The sequence below is a fragment of the Lontra canadensis genome, unplaced genomic scaffold, assembly GCF_010015895.1.
Source record: "Lontra canadensis isolate GAN:19392208 unplaced genomic scaffold, GSC_riverotter_1.0 scaffold144, whole genome shotgun sequence".
NCBI classification, from domain to species: domain Eukaryota; kingdom Metazoa; phylum Chordata; class Mammalia; order Carnivora; family Mustelidae; genus Lontra; species Lontra canadensis.
In genome coordinates this window covers 1,637,575-1,656,648 of record NW_022631138.1, presented here as the reverse complement: position 1 = coordinate 1,656,648, position 19,074 = coordinate 1,637,575, and the positions used below count along the sequence as shown (strand labels likewise).

Below are 19,074 nucleotides of genomic sequence, written 5' to 3'. Positions count from 1 at the left end.
TAGAAGGAGTCTGAGAAACGTAGGGCCAGCCTTCCAGAACATTGCTTCCTCTGCTCTCCACGATCGTGATGGGGCCTGATCCCAAATGTGCAGAGCCAGACACCATATAGAAACACTGATTTGCTTTAATGTAAATATTTTGATGTCTTTCTTTGCCTGAACTTTTAACCTTGCTGGTAAACAGGGTATGTACAGTAAATGATTGTTTTTCTGAGAACTGACTTTTGAGGAAATAGGGAAAAAAAAGGATTTTCATTAGCTAATTGTCGGTCCTGTGCATGATTGAAAACCTCATTATTCCACTTCTCAAGAACTGCTCCAGGAGACTTTTGCCCACCAGAAATTGCTTTATCTGACTTTATGAAAAAGAAAACTTTAAAATGTGTAAAGATGCCAAAACTTAGAAAATCGCAAAACATAGAAAGACAATGGAGGGAGGGAAGTCATTCTGTCGAAGGTTTCTGAGACAAGAACAATTCAACCAAAGTCCAAGTTGTTTTTAATTAGAAACTTTCCACCCTTCATTTCCCTGTGGACTCTACTCCTCCTCTCCCTTTGCATCTGAGGTCTTGAGAAAGAAGCTAACGGACATCTGAGGTCCTGGCCTCAGAACGAGACTTAAGATAGATTTGCGATATGCAAGGTGCTACCTTTCTCTCCCCAGGCAGGCAGCTGGCAGTGGTTTTGTTGACAAACACTGTCCCTGGATTGTCTAAGGATATTTGTGATCAATGAGAACAAGGAGAGGAAACCAACCGGGACAGGGAAGACCCAGATTCTAGCACAAGCTTTCCACCTGCAAATGTCATTCGACCTCTGCCCTGTGATTTCCTTAACTATTAAATGAAGGTATGACTTTTTAGCTTTCAAGCCCCATAGAGGTATTGTCAAAACACAAGATCCGATTCAAAGGGATACATGCACCCCAGTGTTTACAGCAACGATGTCCACAATAGCCAAACCACAGAGGTAGCCCAAGTATCTACGGACAGATGAATGGATAAAGAAGATGTGGTAGACGCACGCCATGGAATATTACTCAGCCCTCAAAAAGAATGAGAGCTTGCCATTTGCCACGACATGGATGGAGCTAGAGAGTATGATGCTAAGCGAAGTAGGTCAGTCAGAGAAGGACAAACACCATATGATTTCACTCATATGTAGGACTTTAGAAACAAAACAAACGAGGAAAGGGGAAAAAATAGGCAAACCAAGAAACAGACTCTTAACTACAGAGAACAAACAGATGGTTGCCCGAGGGGAGGAGGGTCCAGGAGGGGTGAAATAGGTGAAGGGGGGATGAAGGAGTGTGCTTGTCATGATGGGCACCAGGGGATGGAAGAACTGTGGAACCACTCTATTCTGCACCTGAAACTAATACTACACTGCAGGTCAACGATACTAGAATTAAAATAAAAAACTTAAGTAAGAAAAAAAAAAGACCACAGACCACAGGATCCGTAATGTGCTTTCAAGTAGTTGGAGGGAGGGGCGCCTGGGTGGTTCAGGGGGTTAAAGCCTCTGCCTTCGGCTCAGGTCATGGTCTCAGGGTCCTGGGTTCGAGTCCCATATCGGGCTCTCTGCTCAGCAGGGAGCCTGCTTCCTCCTCTCTCTCTGCCTGTCTCTCGGCCTGCTTGTGATCTCTGTCTGTCAAATAAATAAATAATCTTTAAAAACAAACAAACGAATAATTGGAGGGGAAAGAGAAACCCGTTCTGTGTGCAGTTGTGATGAAATCCTACTAACATTGTAAGAGATGATGGCACATCTTTTGGATTCATAAGACTTGATGGGGACCCCAGTCTTGGAATGACTCTCCCACTTCTCACTATTTATACTTGTAAAAGTTGTGATTATTAGCCCAAGACTCTTGGAATCTCTTTCCAGTAATGCTTCCACTGGCAGGTAAACTGAGGACATTGAGAACAAATGTTTCAAGTCTTCTAAGACAGGGTGGTGTAGATAGGACTTCTAAGGAAGTTTCCACCTGCCCTCTTAGAAGAAGGATGAAGGGGAGGACAGGGAGGCTGAGAAGAGGAAACGAATCCCATCTTTTTAAAGATGGGATTGAAACAAGCCACAAAGCTTGTTTAAGAGAGGCAGCTCGTGGGAAGCCAATTCCTAACGCTCTTGGTCCCCATCCTTCTCCCCTCCTTTTCCTTTCAGAATAAATTAAAGAACCGGCTAAAATCCAAATTGTGTGTGTGGTATCTTTATCTGATCAACCTCGTACTCTAATCACATCTTATCTTTGCTTGTAAAGCAGCTCCCTTCCTGTTCTCCAGGCACATTACTTCTTTAAATGTTATGAACACACACACATATGAGTCAACTCTGCAGAAAAACAGAACTCAAGGTCTTCGTCCTCTGCAATTCATTTGGAGGTTTAGTTCTGGAAGGCCTGAGCTGGCATTACCAGCACAGTTCCACACATTCCAGTGGCTCTGCAAACAGCCTCACTCTCAAAGCAAACAAGGTGGGACATCAGGTAAACAGTAAAGAATGGAAATGGCACTCATTTCCCCCTCTGTATCCTTTCTAGTTGACAAGAGCATCAGTCAGTGTGCAAAGTTTGTTGAGACTGGTAAGTTTGAGGATTTATTTGGAAGGCTGGGTTAATAAGATATTTTTGAGAAGTTCTGTTGTGTGTGGTTTAATGCTGTCTTTTCTTCCTCTTGATTCATTTTGAACTATTTAAATTGGAAAGTTGGGGGGCTGTTTTAAAATGCACTTAGAGTGTCGAAAAAGTCATTTTGTTGTGGTGGTGCCTGTTGTCACTGTTCCTGTTGGCTGGTTGGTTCTAGTTTCTACAATCCAACTCTCTGGGCCCTTAGATAATGACCAGGGTTCTCACTCCCTGGCCAGTGGTTCTCCAGCCAGACAGTAAAGTAGGTGTTTTTAAGGCAAAGGCTGCTTGGGCAGTATTGCTGAATATAATTCTTGTGTGTGTGTGTGTGTGTGTGTGTGTGTGTGTGTGTGTGTTTCTATGTTGAAACTTCTTTGCAAAATTGCATAAATACTTGTATGTGATTTGTGCTGTATACATGAGCATGACCCCTTATTAAAAAAAAAAAAGGTTGATTTGCAAGTATTTCTTCCATTGGCAAATAAATCTTCATCATTACAAGTGCTAGTCATACTTGAAACTAGTTGGTTTCCCTCTCCTAGCCCCAGCCTTCCCCCCAACCCCCCGCCATTAGAAAAAGTCTTCCTTAGTGTAGCCGAGTGGGAGGGGGGAGCTGTGTCTTTGAATCTAACTTCATGATTTTTATATTTAGTTCAAACAGGGAAATTCTAGTGTTTACTGGGAGCGAAGAAGTCACGCCTACTTTCAATCTGTTGTGCCACGCTGGGTTCAATGATGAGACAAACACCCAAGTACTGGAAAGCCAGAGGCCCTGGGAAGGAAAATATCGTGAAATTGCAGTGTTCCCTTTAGGCAGGCTTTCCATGCGTCTAAGGGAAACACGTTGTGGGAGCGTCACGTAGATCCCCTCAGGGTCTGTATCATATAAGGATGTTTAGCTTTTTACGCCAGTATTTGTGACTTCAGCACAAAATACAATCTCTAATTCCCATCCTTCACCCCAAATTCAAAAAGAAATGCATCTTTCTATCAAATGGATACAGGAACCTTGTATTTATTGAAAATCTCTAAGCTTGTATTCTTCTAAAAAGCACTTGCTTACCGTCATCCACGGCCTTCTGGGGCCTGTCGTAGCTTTATCCTCATTTTATGGTACAGAAATGAAGGCTCAGAATGGGCAAGCAGCTTGCCCAAAGTGACCCAGTCAGGAAGTGGCAAAGGGGATACTCACAGTGGGTTTCTTTAACCAAATGGCTTAGAAATACCAGTTTAGTCTGTGAAACAGCCCTATCTAATAGGTATTATTGTCCCCAGTGTATTGCCCATCCATCAGGTCTGAGGCAAAGTTGTATAACCCAAGACCAGCCATATCAGAACAGGCACGTGTGGCTGCCTGCCTCCCACTTCACCTGCCGCCAGGTGAGAAGATGAGTGCTCCCAAGTGCTTCCCGGTTCACGCACTTATTGCTTCCTCGTTCAGGCATAGGATGACCGCTCCACCTGCTGCATGGTGAAGGAACCTTCTGGAAAGCGAATCCCTTCTGAGCAGCCCTGCCTCTCCCTTCTCTATGTGAGAGGCAGCTCATGCAGAGGAAGGAGGTGGGAACGCTTGGGAAATGGGAGGTCTCACTCTTCTGAAGTCACCAGCCATCAGCTCCCAAAACTAGAACCACGATGCACCTGCAAGTGATCTTTCAGCATGGAACCAGGAGGGTTTTGCTGGGAATTCTCTGAGTCCCTTGTGGGGCGGCCCCATGTCAATGCCCCTGATCAGCATCAGGGCCTGGGTGGGTGGTTCTTTGTAGAACATCTCAGGCCAAGCAATGCAGTCTGAGAGCACCCCAAGAACCACTTGTCTTGCAGACGGCTCATTCCAGTCTGTCCTTCAGCTGAGCTCAGAGTGGTGGAGATTAAATACAGAAATACAGGATCTGCTCTTATCACCCCTGCAGACCTTTTTTTTTTTTTTTTTTAAAGGCTGTGCACACTCACACAAAAATTGGGAACTTGATCACTGTGGGCTGACGATGTATTTTGAAAAGGAGGGGGGAAATCCTTCTTTCTCCGAAAGTTCCCATCCATCGTTGAGTAAACATCATAAATCTGTTGCAGAGAGACAGGCTGTATGTACTCAGATTACCTCCTGCTACAATTTTAGCTTCAAGTTTTAATGCCCTAAACATGAATAACGTTGTATCCTAGCACAGGTCTGATTAATGAGGCGACTTTGCCAACTTCGGGGTCGGAGAGTGGCTCCCCTCTCCCTTCCTTTTTCTCTGCGTGGCTTAGTAAGCACTTCAGCAAATTTCCCTATTAAATATACAAGGCAACTGAGGGCAGTAAAAACTAAAGGTTGTCGCCGATAAACACTCGCGTCTCTCCGAGCAGACCTCGCCGGCTGACAGAGAGCAGGTCTGTTCGAGTTTGCCCCCTGGAATCCCAAATGTTTCATCATGAATCTCAGCTTAGAAGCCACTCGCACCCTGCCATTTGCCCAAGGGTCCCCTTCAGTCCGTGGGTTACACTTCCCAGACCACCTGCTTCCTGGGTGGTTGGTTATGTGGTTTGTACGTGGCGTGCCCTCATTACACGGGAGACCATCAGTGCCCTCACTGGGTATTTGGGAAGGGAGCCGAAGGTCACCCTTGGGAAGTGACCCAAATTAGCACCTAACAGCCAGCCAGGAAAGAAAGGCGGTTTTGTCTCACCAGATACTGCCTGCCCCCTGAATACGGCTCCCATGAATAATTCCTGGATAGCAATCATATTTGTTGACCGGTGAATACACGCTGGGCACACTTAACCAGAAGGGCTGAGTCTTCTGGGAGGTGACAGAGGGGCTCTGCGTATATGATCCCATTTGCTGTCCCCAACAACACTGCCCAGCCAAAGACATTTTCTCCGTGTTTCTCACACATAATCAAGCAGGCTTTTTGGGTGACATAACTTGCCCAGTGATGGAACTGGGATCGGAGCCCTGCTCTGACTCCCGATTTAATATTCTTGAGCAACAAAACCTCTCTCCCTCCCCTAGCTCTCTTCCTACTTGCATCCTCTTCATTCACACACACACACACACACACACACACACACACACACCCCTTTACAATTGAACCCTTCTGTGGGCCAGTCACATCAACCACTTGACTGTAGAACCTGGGTTGGTCCAAATTACGGGGATTTAAAATCTAAAATTTCCGTGATATTCAGGCATTGTAGAATTATGCTCCATGCCACTAAAACTTTATTAACAAAGACAAGCAGTGGGCCAGAGTTGGAGATCCCATTAGTTTGAACCCAGGCAGTCGTTAAAAAGGGTTATCTACATCCTAGAGTTTTAAACAATGGGTCTGGCTAAACTCTCAGGGGCAAGACTAGGAGTCAGGGCCCTTAGAGTAGGGAGCAGGAGTTCACCTCTCCTCAATAAGCGCTGAGACCAGTATTGCTCCCACCCCCAGATGGCCAGGCTGGTGGGTCTCAGTGTGTGCTCCACAGAGCGATAACATAGGCATTTTGCCAGAAAAATGTTTTCTGGACTAGCCTTGGATTCAGTAATAGAACTCTTTCTATGACTGCAGGACTTCTCTGGACTTTTAATGTCCTGAGGAACATTCTTAATCTTGTCTCCCAAACTTGTTGGACATTTATGTGCAATCCTTAGCTGTGCAGAGAGCGGGGGGGGGGGGGGGGGGGGGGGGGGGGAGCCTGGAGGGTTGTGCAGGGGAAGGTGTGACTTCAGGTTTGAACTGATTTCCATTTCAACAGCTGGGTGAGCTGGCTGAAACCCTCAGATTTGTTGAGCTGTTGCTATTGTCCCGTTTTGTTTTGCTGTTGTTGTCTCAATGGCCTTCTGAGTTTCCTAGTAGTGATTATGAAGAAAACTCCTAAACTGAATCAAAACATCAGTGACAAAAGCAAAAACAAAGAACCGAATCCCCACCAGCACAATTCAGACCCTCTTGGCTAGGGTTGGTTTTCCACAGGCTGTGTTTATTTCAAAATGCACCTGCTTCCTTTTTTTCTCTCTCATTTCCCAAGTGCCACAGAGAATCCCTCCTTCTTGTCCAGGGACCCAAAAAGACCCGGTGGGGCAGGACCCACACTGGTCTTGGGCAGCACATTCCCAGCAGAGCCTCCAGCCCTGTGGCCCCCTGCCCCCATTCCAGGATGAAGGACCCTTCCTGTCTTCCCCTCCACTCAGGTATGTGCCAGGTCCTGAAGACAAGTTTTAGTGAAAGCCTTCTGTGGCTTCTGCCTCATCCAGGGAACCTCGGTCTTTCAGATGAGATCCTTTGTGGTTAGAGTGACCCCTTTCTTATTTGGGAATAGTCCACAGGGGGACGCTGGCCCATCAGTGGGGCTCTTGTATTTCCTGCCCAGACATCACAAACCCCTGTTTCCCCCTCAGATGTGCGAGATTGGTTCTAATCCTTCCATCTCCACAGTTTTGTCTCTCCAGCCCTGACGTGCAGAAGAAACCAGAGAGAGCTTCCAGGCCTCTCCTTGACACAGGCAGGGGAGGTGAATACTGCCTCTTCTTTCCACAGTGAGCCAGGCAGAAGAAAGGGACCAGTGAGGGCCGGACAGGGGTGAATTCAAACCCCAGCCTTGGTCCCCGCCAGCTGTGTGACCCGAAGCAACTCATCCAACCTCTCTGAGCCTTGGTGTCCCCTTTTGTAAACCAGTGACAAGAACAGACCTGGCCCCGGGGGGGTGGTTGTAGGGAAAGCGAGTCAGTGCCTGTGCCCAATGAAGGGGCCTCCAGGCGGGCCTGGCTGCTCATCAGGGAAGCTTGCTGCCTGTCCATCCCGGGGAGGCTGTGCCAGATCAGAGGGAAGCTCGGCAAGCCACTTGAAAGGGACCTTGACTCATTTTGTGGTAACCAAATGTGCCGTTCAGGAAGTGCTTCGCGAGAGCAAACTGGGCTCCAGCCACCCCCTTGCCCCCCTGCCCTCTGCACAGAATTCATGGTGCCACGACGTGGCTCCCGGAAGCCTCCCCGTCAGATACCAGCTGGTGCACATCGGCGCAAGGGCAGGGAGACCCAAGCATGTGTGCCGGTAGCCCAGGAAAGGCGGCCGGGTGCGGGGGGCTGCGGCTTGGTAGACACACTGTCCAACCACCTGGGTTCAGATTTCGCTCCATCCCTGAGGCCAGGTGCTCAGCTCTCTTTTCCTTATCTGTACCCGGCCTCCCCTTGGGGGAGGCCGGCACTGAGCGCTTGACAGGCCCTGTCTCCTCACAGACAGCTTTACAGGCAAGTACTAAACTTCTCACCACTTAAGGAAGGGGAAACTGAGGCACCCAGAGGTTATGAAATGCTGGAACACGTGAAGGGGGAGTCCTGGAGCTGGGGTTTGAACCCACGGCGTTGTCCTCCAGAACCCACCTCCTACCCACTCGCCTCTGCAGCCCTTCCCACAGCAGGTCCCAGTGCTTCCTAATGAGAGTGGAAGAGCAGCCAGTGTCCACTGGCCGCACTGGGGAGTGTCGCGAGTGTGGAGGGGAAAGTGACGTGTACGGCCTCTTCAACCCCTCTGCCGCGTCACTGGCAGGCGAGGGAGTGGTTTTGAGTGTAGGGGAACCTCAGAGCCCAGGGTAGGGCTCCTCTGGCTCCCCATGGGATGTCCCCCAAGCCTTGGCCTGGTACACCTGGCCCAGTCCAGTGGTCCCTCTTGAACCCTCCAACCCCCCAGAGCCTCCCACTGAGTGGTCCATGTGCAGTGGCAGCAAGAGCCCGTGGGCACTTGGTGCAGAAGCTGGGCGTAGCCTGGGGATGAGGCAGGGGCTGAATGGGGCAGGGGAGGCCCTGGAGGAGGAGGCCGCCCTGGTTATCAGCCCTTGCCCCCACTCCCTCTGCCAGGCTCCACACACGGGCCACACAGTGGGGTGGGGAGTGAAGTGACAGGAAAGTGAGCAGGGCCCTCTGACACAGCGGCCCAGAACTGCTGAGCTGGCTCATAGGTCCTGAGACCTGCCCGGCAGGCCCCAAGGAGAGAAAACACTGCGGGCTGAGCCATCCCCTGCTGGGAAATCAGGGCTGGTCCCAGTTCCTCATTCAAGGCAACACGCCCCCATTCCCAAGGCAGTCAGAAGCCTGGAGTTGCCCAACTCAGTCGGGGGAAGCCGGAGGCCCCAGGTTCCGCACGCCCTCGCATCCCCAGCCCTGGCCACCAGGGCTGGTCCGTCTGGCCTCCAAGGTCGATAGGTGACCCAGTCCCTGCGTCCCGGAGCCCACATGTTGAGGAGGAAGCTGCCATTCTGATGGCCCAGAAACATCTGTTCCCCATTCGTCATTGTCAAGCTCTGATGTCCTCTGGGACTCTGTTTGAAGGACAGTTTTTACTGTTGTAACCAAAAAAGCAAAAGGAAGCAAACAATTACAGACCTCTTTATTTTGGGACTTTTTTTTTCTGTGTCAGTAGAAAGCCATTTCAGTAAATAGGAGCTTTGCCCAAATTACCTGTCCCCACAAGGAGGGACTGGAGCGTCTCCCCTCCCCCTCTCCACACTCCACCATGCTGAGAAATGTCGAGGTAAATACACTGGGGCTGAGGCTGGAACAAAATGAGCCAGCAGGAAACATTTGGTTCTCACCTGGGTTTGTTTGTACATCTCTTGAAATGCCCCTGTGACCCAGCCCCGTGTCCCCGACACTCTGTGCCTGGAGCACGGGGGCAACTCTGAGGGAGCAGTGGCCCTATTCCCCTGCTAAGCCTTCTCAGCTCCTCTCTGATCTGGAGGCTGCCCATATGTGCGTGTTCAGACCATCCATACGCCCTTTCCAACTCCTGGGCACCTCGGAGTTTCCCACTGTGCCCGGTGAGTGGGTGCCTGCCTCCACTCCAGCTGTCCGGGCTCGCTGCTGTACTGGGAGCCTATTAAGCTGGCCCGGGATCCAGAAGGGTCATAGAATGCCCTACCTGCTGGAGGCCGAGGGCGGCTGAGTTGGCCCACTTGGAGCTCCTGAAGGATCACAGCTTGTCCCAGCGTTCTGCTGAATCCTGGAGGACCCAGTGTTTCCTTGCTGAGAATTGTCGGGAGGTGTTCGGTTTGGAGGCTGGGAAGGTGTTTCCTGGCAGGGAGGCAGAGGTCTGGGTTCCTGGGATGTGACAGGTCAGCCCCTTGGTTCCTCTCCTCATTCCTGCCTTCCCCCTGCAAAGTGCTCTTGTTTCTTAGGGCTGCAGGAACACCCTTGGTAAGCTTGAAGCAGTACAAATGTATTCTCTGCCCTCTCTGGAGGCCAGAAGCCTGAAATCAGTGTCTCTGGGCTCAAGTCCAAGAGCGGTTCTTCTGGGAGGCTCTGGGGCAGATTGGACTGTTCCAGCTTCCTGAGGTCGCTGGGGTATTTTGGCGTGTGGCCTCTTTCTTTGTCTTAAAGTGCATCACTCCGACATCAGGCTCCATCATCCAGGGCCTTCTCTCCTTCGACCTTGCCTCACTCTACAAGGACCCTAATAATTAGACTTAGGGTCCATTCCGATGATCCAGGGTGAGCTCCCCCTCTCCAGATCTGTCATTTCATCACATCACATCACATCACATCACATCACATCACAGTCCCTTTGGCCACAGAGGGTAACAGAGTTTCCAGGAATTAGCCCACCGCTATTTTGAGGACGCCATTACTCAACATAGCACAGAAGGTTGTAGTGAAGACCCACGAGCATCCTCCTGCATTTCTGCGGAGTCCTCTGTGAGGCCCGGCAGCAAAGGAACAGTGAAGCCTTGGGGAGAGAGCTGTGGTGTATTTGGGGCCAATCAGCGCTTTTTCCCATCTCTGTAACCCCCAGCTTCCCCGGGGGCAGCACTCCTTCCCTCCATTGTGTGACACCTTGGGGAGGGGTGGGCAGGAGCCAGGGGTGCAAGCTCTTCCTTTCCTGTCTGGGAGGTGGACACACCACTGAGCTCTGTGGTTGGGGTGCCATTGCCTGAGACTTGAAAGCTCACATTGTTGTTCAGCCCAGCAGTGACCCCCTGACCACGTTACTCCTGCTTTGTGCCCATTTCTGCCATTCCTCCCTCCCTAAACCAGGTGCCCCAGCCTTTTCCAGGAATCCCTGAACTGCCATTCTCTTGGCCCTTTGGGAGGGAGTTCGCAGATGCAAATTCTGGCGCTCATGCTCAGATCTGTGACTCTGGGATTGTCTGCTGTGTCCAATGAATGGAAGGATTCTAGCGTTTTGTTAACCCAGTCCTGGCATCAAGGCCCTGGCTTCTGTCACCGAGGGGTGTGCCTAGGATCCACGGGGGGAAGGGGCCGTGATAGAGAATGGTGTTGGGTTCACCAGTCTCTGCCCCTGGTTCTCCATGTACAACAGCAGACTCTGCTCTGACATGAGATGCTTTGTGATTGCCAGAGCCCTGATGGGTTCAGGACACACCATCCCAAAATATGGCAACTTGCTTGACATTCTATGTATTTTAAGTTGATGGGGTTTGAGAAAATGGAAGGTGACTCAGACCTCCTCCCCCACTTGCCCTTCGTCCCTGAAACTGGTCATAAAATACTGATGGGAGAGGTGCACCGTCCACACCCAGAGGAAAGGCATATCCAAACCTCCGGAAAAAAAAGAGATGCCAAGAAGATTCCTACAAACATGCCTTGCTGCGTATGCCCCCATCCACAGCCCTTGCCTCAGACTCCTCAACTCTTCATCAAACCTCAAATAAAATACTCAGGTCGAATGGTGCCTTTGGTTCTTCATTTCCTTATGAGGGCTCCCGTGTCATGTGGAACTTAGATCCCACCAGTTAGTATGTTTTTTCCTGTTAATTTGTCTTTTCATTTAATGTTCAGACACAGCCAAGGAGCCCAAGGTGGTTGAGGGAAAAAGAATGTTTCCTCCCCTGCGGCCGTACAGTTGTTCAGGAAGCTTCCACTTAACAAAGCTGTTTGCAAGGCAGGGAGGGGATGAAACTGGGCCTGCCGGTTAGCATGGCAGCTGGTGGCAGCCAGAGCCTCGGTGAAGGCCGGAGCAGCTTCTGTTTCACCTCTGAAGCTCCTCCGCACATAATGCAGAGTTGCTGAATGAAAGAATGTATGAATGAATGACTGCCAGGGTCTGCACCGTCATTCCCGCTGGTGACCTGACAAGCCCACCTAGAGCTGTGGTTGCACCTCAGAGACGGGCCCCTGAACCCAGCAGAAGAGCAGGGAGTATGACCCTTCTTCTCTTTTCTGTCACTCTGTTCCACCTCGCCAGGACTCATAGTGTCCAAACACAAAACAAAAACTCCACTTCCCAAACTGGGCTTTTCCTTGAACCTAAGAGGGCTCAGAAGAGTATTGTGAACGTTGATGCCATCTAATTTTAAAGCAGGTTGGAATTACATTGCTCTAAATAAAACAACAGCAGATAGAAGACAAAAGACTTTTTATCATCGGAACTGATAGCTATGTAAATTTATGCATAACTCATAGGTGTTTAAAAAAAAAAACACAAGCTTTCTAAACTCTGGATCCTCTTGGGAATTACAATGGTATCATTGAACAGGAGATACCAACAAGAGCCGAGACAGACAGGTTGTAGCCCAAATCCAAGGACACTTGGTGGGGAGGGGCGGAGGGGGGCAGTTAATAACAAAGAGAACACAACGCCTGGAGAACAGGCTGCAGGGAGGGCACAGAGGAAGGTATCAGCCTCAGGAAGCCACTCCAGCAGAAGGCTCTGGGACAGGAGGCAGCCCTGCAGGGAGGGTGAGCCTCTAACCTACAACTCTTGGGTTACCTGTGTGGTGACCAAAGCATCATTTGCATGAAACAGAAATATCTTGAGATGTGGGACTCCCAGTGTTAAAGCTGAGATAGTACCAAGCAAACAAGGATGGTTGGTCACTCAAGTTCCAACCTGTCTCTAGAATTTTCTAGTGATGAAAGAATCTCAATCCTCTGAGGCCATTGAGATGCGCCTCTCATCCACAGGTTATGCTTGGGGTACAGAGGATGCAGGGAAAGATCACCGCACCCTTCCCTCCTAGAGCAGAAGCCAGGGCTCTTCCAAGACTTTGGACTCTGAAGTGGAAGGTGAACACTTGAACACCTTTAGGATTTCATGGGACCTCTAAGATTTTATTTCAACAATCGATTTTTAATATTTGACAAAATGCAGACCTGTTTCTTAGAGTTGGTACTGAGTCAGTGTGGAAAATGTTCTTTCTCTAGAAGGGAAACTGCCCTGGAGTTCATTTGAATTTCAAAGGGACAATAGCTCATGTTAAGCTAACACAGCTCAGTGAGGCCTATTGTAGCATGTTCTATGACCAGGAGTACACCTTAGTGCAAAGGATCCCCTTGGTGCCTCAAGCCAGTTTTTAGATCCTCTAGAAATATAAGAATAGCTCAACCACATGTCAGAAGTGCGAAAATGCATAACTTCCATCCTTTTTAAAAAATATCTAAGCTCACCTTAAAATAAAGGCCCCTTTCCTATTGGTAGCAAGATTTCCTTCTACCCACCAAAGATTTCTCAATTTCATACTGTTTTAAAACTTAGACTCCGTGTGGTCTAAGTGTCTGATGTTGTCCTAGGTTTCTCTTCCCCTCTTCCTTTTCCAAGACGTGGGCCACATGCCAGAAGTGGATCTGTGTGCTTCATGGCATTCAGAGAGAAGGCTCTAGCCTCACGAGGAAGTGGAGTTCCTCCCTCCAGGTCTTCAGGGGTCCGTCTCTGGCCTCACCGTGTCCCCGTGTCCCCAGATGCCACGGCGTCTGTGTCTGGGAGGACTCTCAGCCCATCTTCATCATGGTCCCTGCACTAAGGTCTGCTGTAACTGGTGTCCATCCTCCGATTGGCTGAGAAGTAACTAACCAGACGGTTATATCATACTTTATGTATCCCTTCACCTGTTGATGGCCCCTTGGCTTTTTTCCAGTTTTGGAGTATCATGAATACAGCTGGAAAGAACATGCACAAGTCGTTTTGTGGACAAACGTGTTTTCTCTGGAGAACTACATAGGAGAAATATGGCCAGGTCATGCTGTAAGTGAATATTGAATTTATAAGTCACTGCCAAATACTTTTTCTAGGTGATGGTAGGCTCCCGCCAACAATGTATGAGAGTTGCAGTTGATTCACGTCTCTGCTGACATTTGGTGTGGTCAGTCCTGGTAAAAATTTTAAGCATTCTAGTGCATAAGAAATGGTGTCTCATTATGCTTTTAATTTACATTTCTCTAATTACTAATTATGTTGAGCACCTCTGCCTGTGCTTCTTGGCCATTTGTAAAGTGTCCATTCTTGTCCTTTGCCTATTTTTAATATTGGACTGAATGTCTTTTATTATGGAGATATAGGAATTCTTTATATATTCTGGATACAAGATCCTGTGCCAGACAGATAGGTTGTGAATGTTTTCTGCCAGCTTCTGGCTTGTCTCATTTTCATTTTCATTTCCTTTCCTTCAAAGAGAAGAATTTTATGAAGACCAATTTAACATTTTTAAAATGTTACAAGGAGGACTTTTCATGTCCTACGAAGACTTTGCCCACCCCCAAGACTGCAAAGACCTATGTTTTCTTGCACAGGATTCATAATTGTAGGGTTTTACTTTAAAGTTTACAGTTGATAAACCTACATGTGTGTGGCTAATTTTTTACTTGAAGATTTTCTAGATATTTTATTGTTGATTTCTACTATCCACAGGGTGAGAGATAAACTCAGCATGCATAATGTCATATAAGCTACAGGCAAAAACAAGTGGCAGTTATCTTTTAAGGAAATTACAACGGAACAAAGAAAGCAGCCTTCATTTTGCCCACATATTTGCCAATTGGGATATCTTCTTTCCATCTTGAAGGCACAAGTGTCCGTCTGATGTCATTTCTGTTCACCCTGAATAACTTCCTTTCACATTTCCTGAGGAAGAATGCTCTCATCTTCCTTTAACTGACAATGTCTATGTCACCTTCATTTTTTGAAGAATGTATTTTACTGGTTGCAGAATTTCAACATTTGTCATTCCATTATCTTATCTCATAATATCTCATTGCTTCTGAGAAAAATCAGGTGTGATTCATACCATTGGTCTCTTATTATCTGTGATATTTTCCTTTCTGGCTGCTCTGGGTTTTTCTCTTTATTTGTCAATTGTTTAAGTATGATGTGCTTGTCTGTGGTGTTCTTCCTTGGGGATTTTTATGACTCTTGGGTTTATATGTTAATGTTCTTTTATCAAATTTAGGACATTTTCAGCTATGTTTTTTCAAATATTTTTTTTCTGCCCACTCTTTCCCTTTTTCCTTTCTGAGATTTATTTTAGAATGTTCACTATTGTACAAAATGTAACTGAAGTGCTTTCATTTTTAAAAAATATTTTTCACCCTGTGTTCTTAAGATTGGTTAGTTTACATTGGCCTGTCTTCTAGTTCACTGGCCCTTTCTTCTGTTGCCTCCAACTCGGTGTGAGGCCTATCTGCTAAATTTTTCATTTCTGAGTCTGGTCAGTGCTAGAACTCCTACTTGATTCACCTATTCACTTATTTCAGCAATATTTTCCTTTAAGTCCTCAAACATATTTATAATAGCTACTATGAAGTTTTTCTCTGCTACCTCCAACATATGGGTTCCTGTAAGTGTTTCTATTGAATGATTTCTTTCCTTGAGTATGGGTCACATTTTTCCATTTCTTTGCATGACTAGGAATTTTTTTTAAAGATTTTATTTATTTAATTGACAGAGATCACAAGTAGGCAAGCAAATAGAGAAGCAAGCCCCTGCTGAGCAGAGAGCCCAATATGGGGCTCCATCCCAGGACCCTGGGACCATGACCCGAGCCAAAGGCAGAGGCTTTAACCCACTGAGCCACCCAGGCACCCCATGACTAGGAATTATTTATTTGTATACTGGTCTCTGCAGATGATAGGTTTAGAGATTCTGTATTCTGTTGTCTTCCTTTCACAACAGCAGGCAGTTATTTCTGGCCTATCCCCTTGACATTTTAGAAGCTTGCTTTTATACCCTTTAGGAAGGGTCTGTTTTGATTTTTCTTTAGTCTGAGGGATGCTCTTTAATCTTGAGACATTGTCTCTGCTCCAAAATAGGATCCCCCTGCCCCCAGCCCAGGATTTCAATGGAATGTCCAGGGTGTTTATGAAATCTGTCCTGGAAAAAGTGACATGATTCAAACTCCAAATTGTCTCTCATTAAATGGGCAGCAGCTGAAATCTCTGCTCAGGTTTTTAAACTTTTTGCTCCTTTCAGTATTTACCCCCTCCATTTCCCTCCGCTCTGATAGCCCTGAACCCTGTCCTCTGACACCTCGAGCAATAAGCTTTCTGTCTGGTTGTCTGAGGAAAGCTCTCAGCATATTCCCCTCAGTGTGGTTCCTTCTTTCAAAGGTCAAAATCTCTCCAGTTTCTGCCTATTTCTGGTTGCTCTTCAATTCTTCAAAACAGTTGGTTTTTAAATATTTTGTTCAGAGTTTATCATTGTTATCTGCAGGAAGGTTGGCCCAGTAGGACCTACTCCACCATTGTCAGAATGAGAATTTCCTCTATACATATTTTAAGGTTTTTGAACATATTGCAAAATTGACCCCCACAAAAATTGTACCGAGTTACATTCTCACTGACAATAGATGAGAGTCCTTGATAGTCTTACCATTTGGCAGCCAGAATTTTTAAGCTAAATATCAGGAATGCCAGAACCTTAGAGACTGCCAGAGACAGTAATTGCCATATAAGGTCCCTGGATCCCAAACAATTCATGAAGGTCGTAATGGGTTGAAGGGTAATTTCTAGAAGTTATAGGCACTATTTCCAAATATAAAATATACAAGTACCCATAACTAAAACCTTAAACACCATTACTTTTAGAGTTTCAACGTATTTTTCATGGAGACATTGGTTTCTTTTGCTAGTCAGGACTTTTGCTTGAGAGTTAAGCATGTTTTGGGCCAACCCAAATTGGCAAAATACATTATTATTGATAAGTGAAGAGTGGCTTTTAGGACATAACAACCTTGGGGAGAAATTTAATCAGAGGAAATATTGGTGGCCCTGGGCCCTGAGAACAGTGATGGGAGTTTCTTGCAGATAAATTTATTCTTCATCATTGAATCTATCTTTGTTCATACAGCTTTGTCTGTGATAGTGTTTGCCCCCTTATTGACTGAGACCCAAAGAGATGAAAGAGCTTGTCTGGATTCACACAGACTTACTCCCACTGTGGGTACAGAGATCAAAACCCAAGATCAGACTTTGTTCCAAACACGGTGGCATATTTTAACTGTGAAGGAGTGATTCTGATATCTACCATGGTTCAGAGAGAAAAATATAAAAGAGTAAATGTTGAGAAGAGTATTTCAGAGAACTATCGTGGGAGCATGTTAACGATTGGGTGGATAGCCATGTTCTTTGAAGTGCCCATGATTTCCATGTCATTAACTTTCAGAGGCAAGTAAGAACCAATCACGATTTTAGCCGAATGCAGACCCATTGTCTCTTGCCAGGTTTTCCTTTACTTGTCTATGATGTTAGCTTCTTATATTTTGATGCTGGATTCGGATTCGTGTGTGCAGATTCATATCTCCTCAATTTCCAAAGGCAAACCCTCCCCACCTTTTGTAATCACATAGACATAACCAGAGTACGGCAAACACATAGACTGCTTTCCTTTTATAACTTCTCTAACACCCAGGCCCCTGTTACGTATTCCTCAGTATATATTTTCTGTATCAAAACTTGGGTTTATTCCACCACATTTTTTCCAGAAAGTTCAGTGTTCTCATTTGAGGCAGTGATCATGACACCATGGAGACTTTAGCCTTATTGTTTCAAAGGGACTTAGATCGACGTTTAATTACCTCAACCTAGAAACAGTTGTTGACTTTGTGTGTGTGAGGTTGAGTGTGTGAGTGTGCAAGGTCCCGTGTGTGTTCATTAGGTTAGCTACATAAGAGTGAAAGTGACTGTATGAGCTGGCCTTGTATCTCCTCTCCCTCCCATCTGACATTTCATTTCTAATTGTGCTCTAAAAGTTGACCAGCTGAATCGGGCACACCCACCTGGGGTCTGCATGAAGCTTGTCTCAGGAAGCCAGGACGCATTTCAGATTTGCTCAGACTCATGTCAGAGGTCTGGGATTGGGATGACCTGCTCATTTAGGATGCAAGGCAGTTGCCACATGGAGAGGAGAAGCCAGTCAACCCCTGGGGAGTGCAGGGGCCTCGAAGCCCAGTCCATAGACTTTTCTCCCTTCTCAGGAGCAAACCCTTTCCCACTGGTTTGCAGCCAGGTCAGCACCATAGCGAAGAGGGAAGACCCCAAGGGCCCCCTATTCTGGCAGCACAACCAGGATTCATGTGCAAAAAGACACCAGGAATGGTGCTATGACAGGTTACAGAAAGTGGGGGGGATCAACCCCGCAGAGACTGGCTGCAGGAGGAGGCGGCAGGAGAGGCTCTCCAGAAGAGGGGCTGGAAGGGGAGGTTCGGCCGTCTTTGATGGAAGGCCCAGCACACAGCACGCTCTGCGGGGAGGACACACTGCCAGGCCAGGGTCCCCTCCAGTTATGCCTGGCTAATCCTGGGGGCGGGGCCAGGCTGAGATAAACACAGAACACGGCTTCTTGCAGATAAGATGTGAAAAGGGGTCTGTTCCCCCTCCAGGCCCTGCAGCACTCTTAGCAATGCTAGATGCTTCCAACTGGGGATTTTAGATCCCATCACGCCCATCTGATTCTCCTTCTTGCCCCTTCACCATTTTTCTGAAGCCTTACCTGAAGGGAATCTCGCTTTTTGCCTCTGCTTTGTCCTTGTCACCATTAGTGACAACTGAAGGAATTCTGTGTGGTGAGAATATGACCATGGGACATCTTAGATGTCAAGCCTGTCCATTTGGATCTGTGGATTGGATTTTCTCTCCTCTCATATGAGCTCTTCAAATAAAGGGATTTGAGAAGCTGAATGCTTTGGACATATATTGTAGAGATACAGAAATGTATGTGGACTCTGAAGCTGGACCACCAGTGTAACCCTAGCTCCAACAGGTACTAGCTGTGTGACTTTGGGCAAGTTACTTAACCTCTCTGGGCCTCAATTTCTTCGAATGAAGACAATGATAGTACCTCCCTCATAGTGTTGTTATTCAGATTATATTAACTATTGTGTATGAAGTTCTTAAACACCTCCTGGCATATAGTAAGTACAATGTAAGTGTGATACATCATTATTTTTATAACTATTTTTTTGCTTCATTTCCTTCTGCTCATTGCACATGCCTAATTTCTAAAAGAGATCTCAATCACTTTATTATTAAGGTAGGAAGAAAGCCTAGCTACCTTCTACCTCTCCCAGCCCTGGCCTATACATACTTTTCACTTTTGCTTTTTCTGACTGGGGCCAATGACACAATTTTTGTCCCTGTGCCCAGCCAGGGGTGTTGAAGCAGAGTAGATGTATTCACTAGACTGTGGTTTGGGCCCCCTCCTATCTTTCAACTTAAAAAGTATCTGTGTAATTTTTTTTTCATCATCATTAACAATAGT

At 47.0% G+C, this 19,074-nt stretch overlaps 1 long non-coding RNA gene across 3 annotated transcripts in view; it reads left to right on the top strand.

Annotated features, from left to right (window-relative positions):
* The window catches only part of LOC116858879, a 135,641-nt gene that overhangs the window by 68,650 nt on the left and 47,917 nt on the right, over positions 1 to 19,074 (top strand). The window lies entirely within an intron of this gene.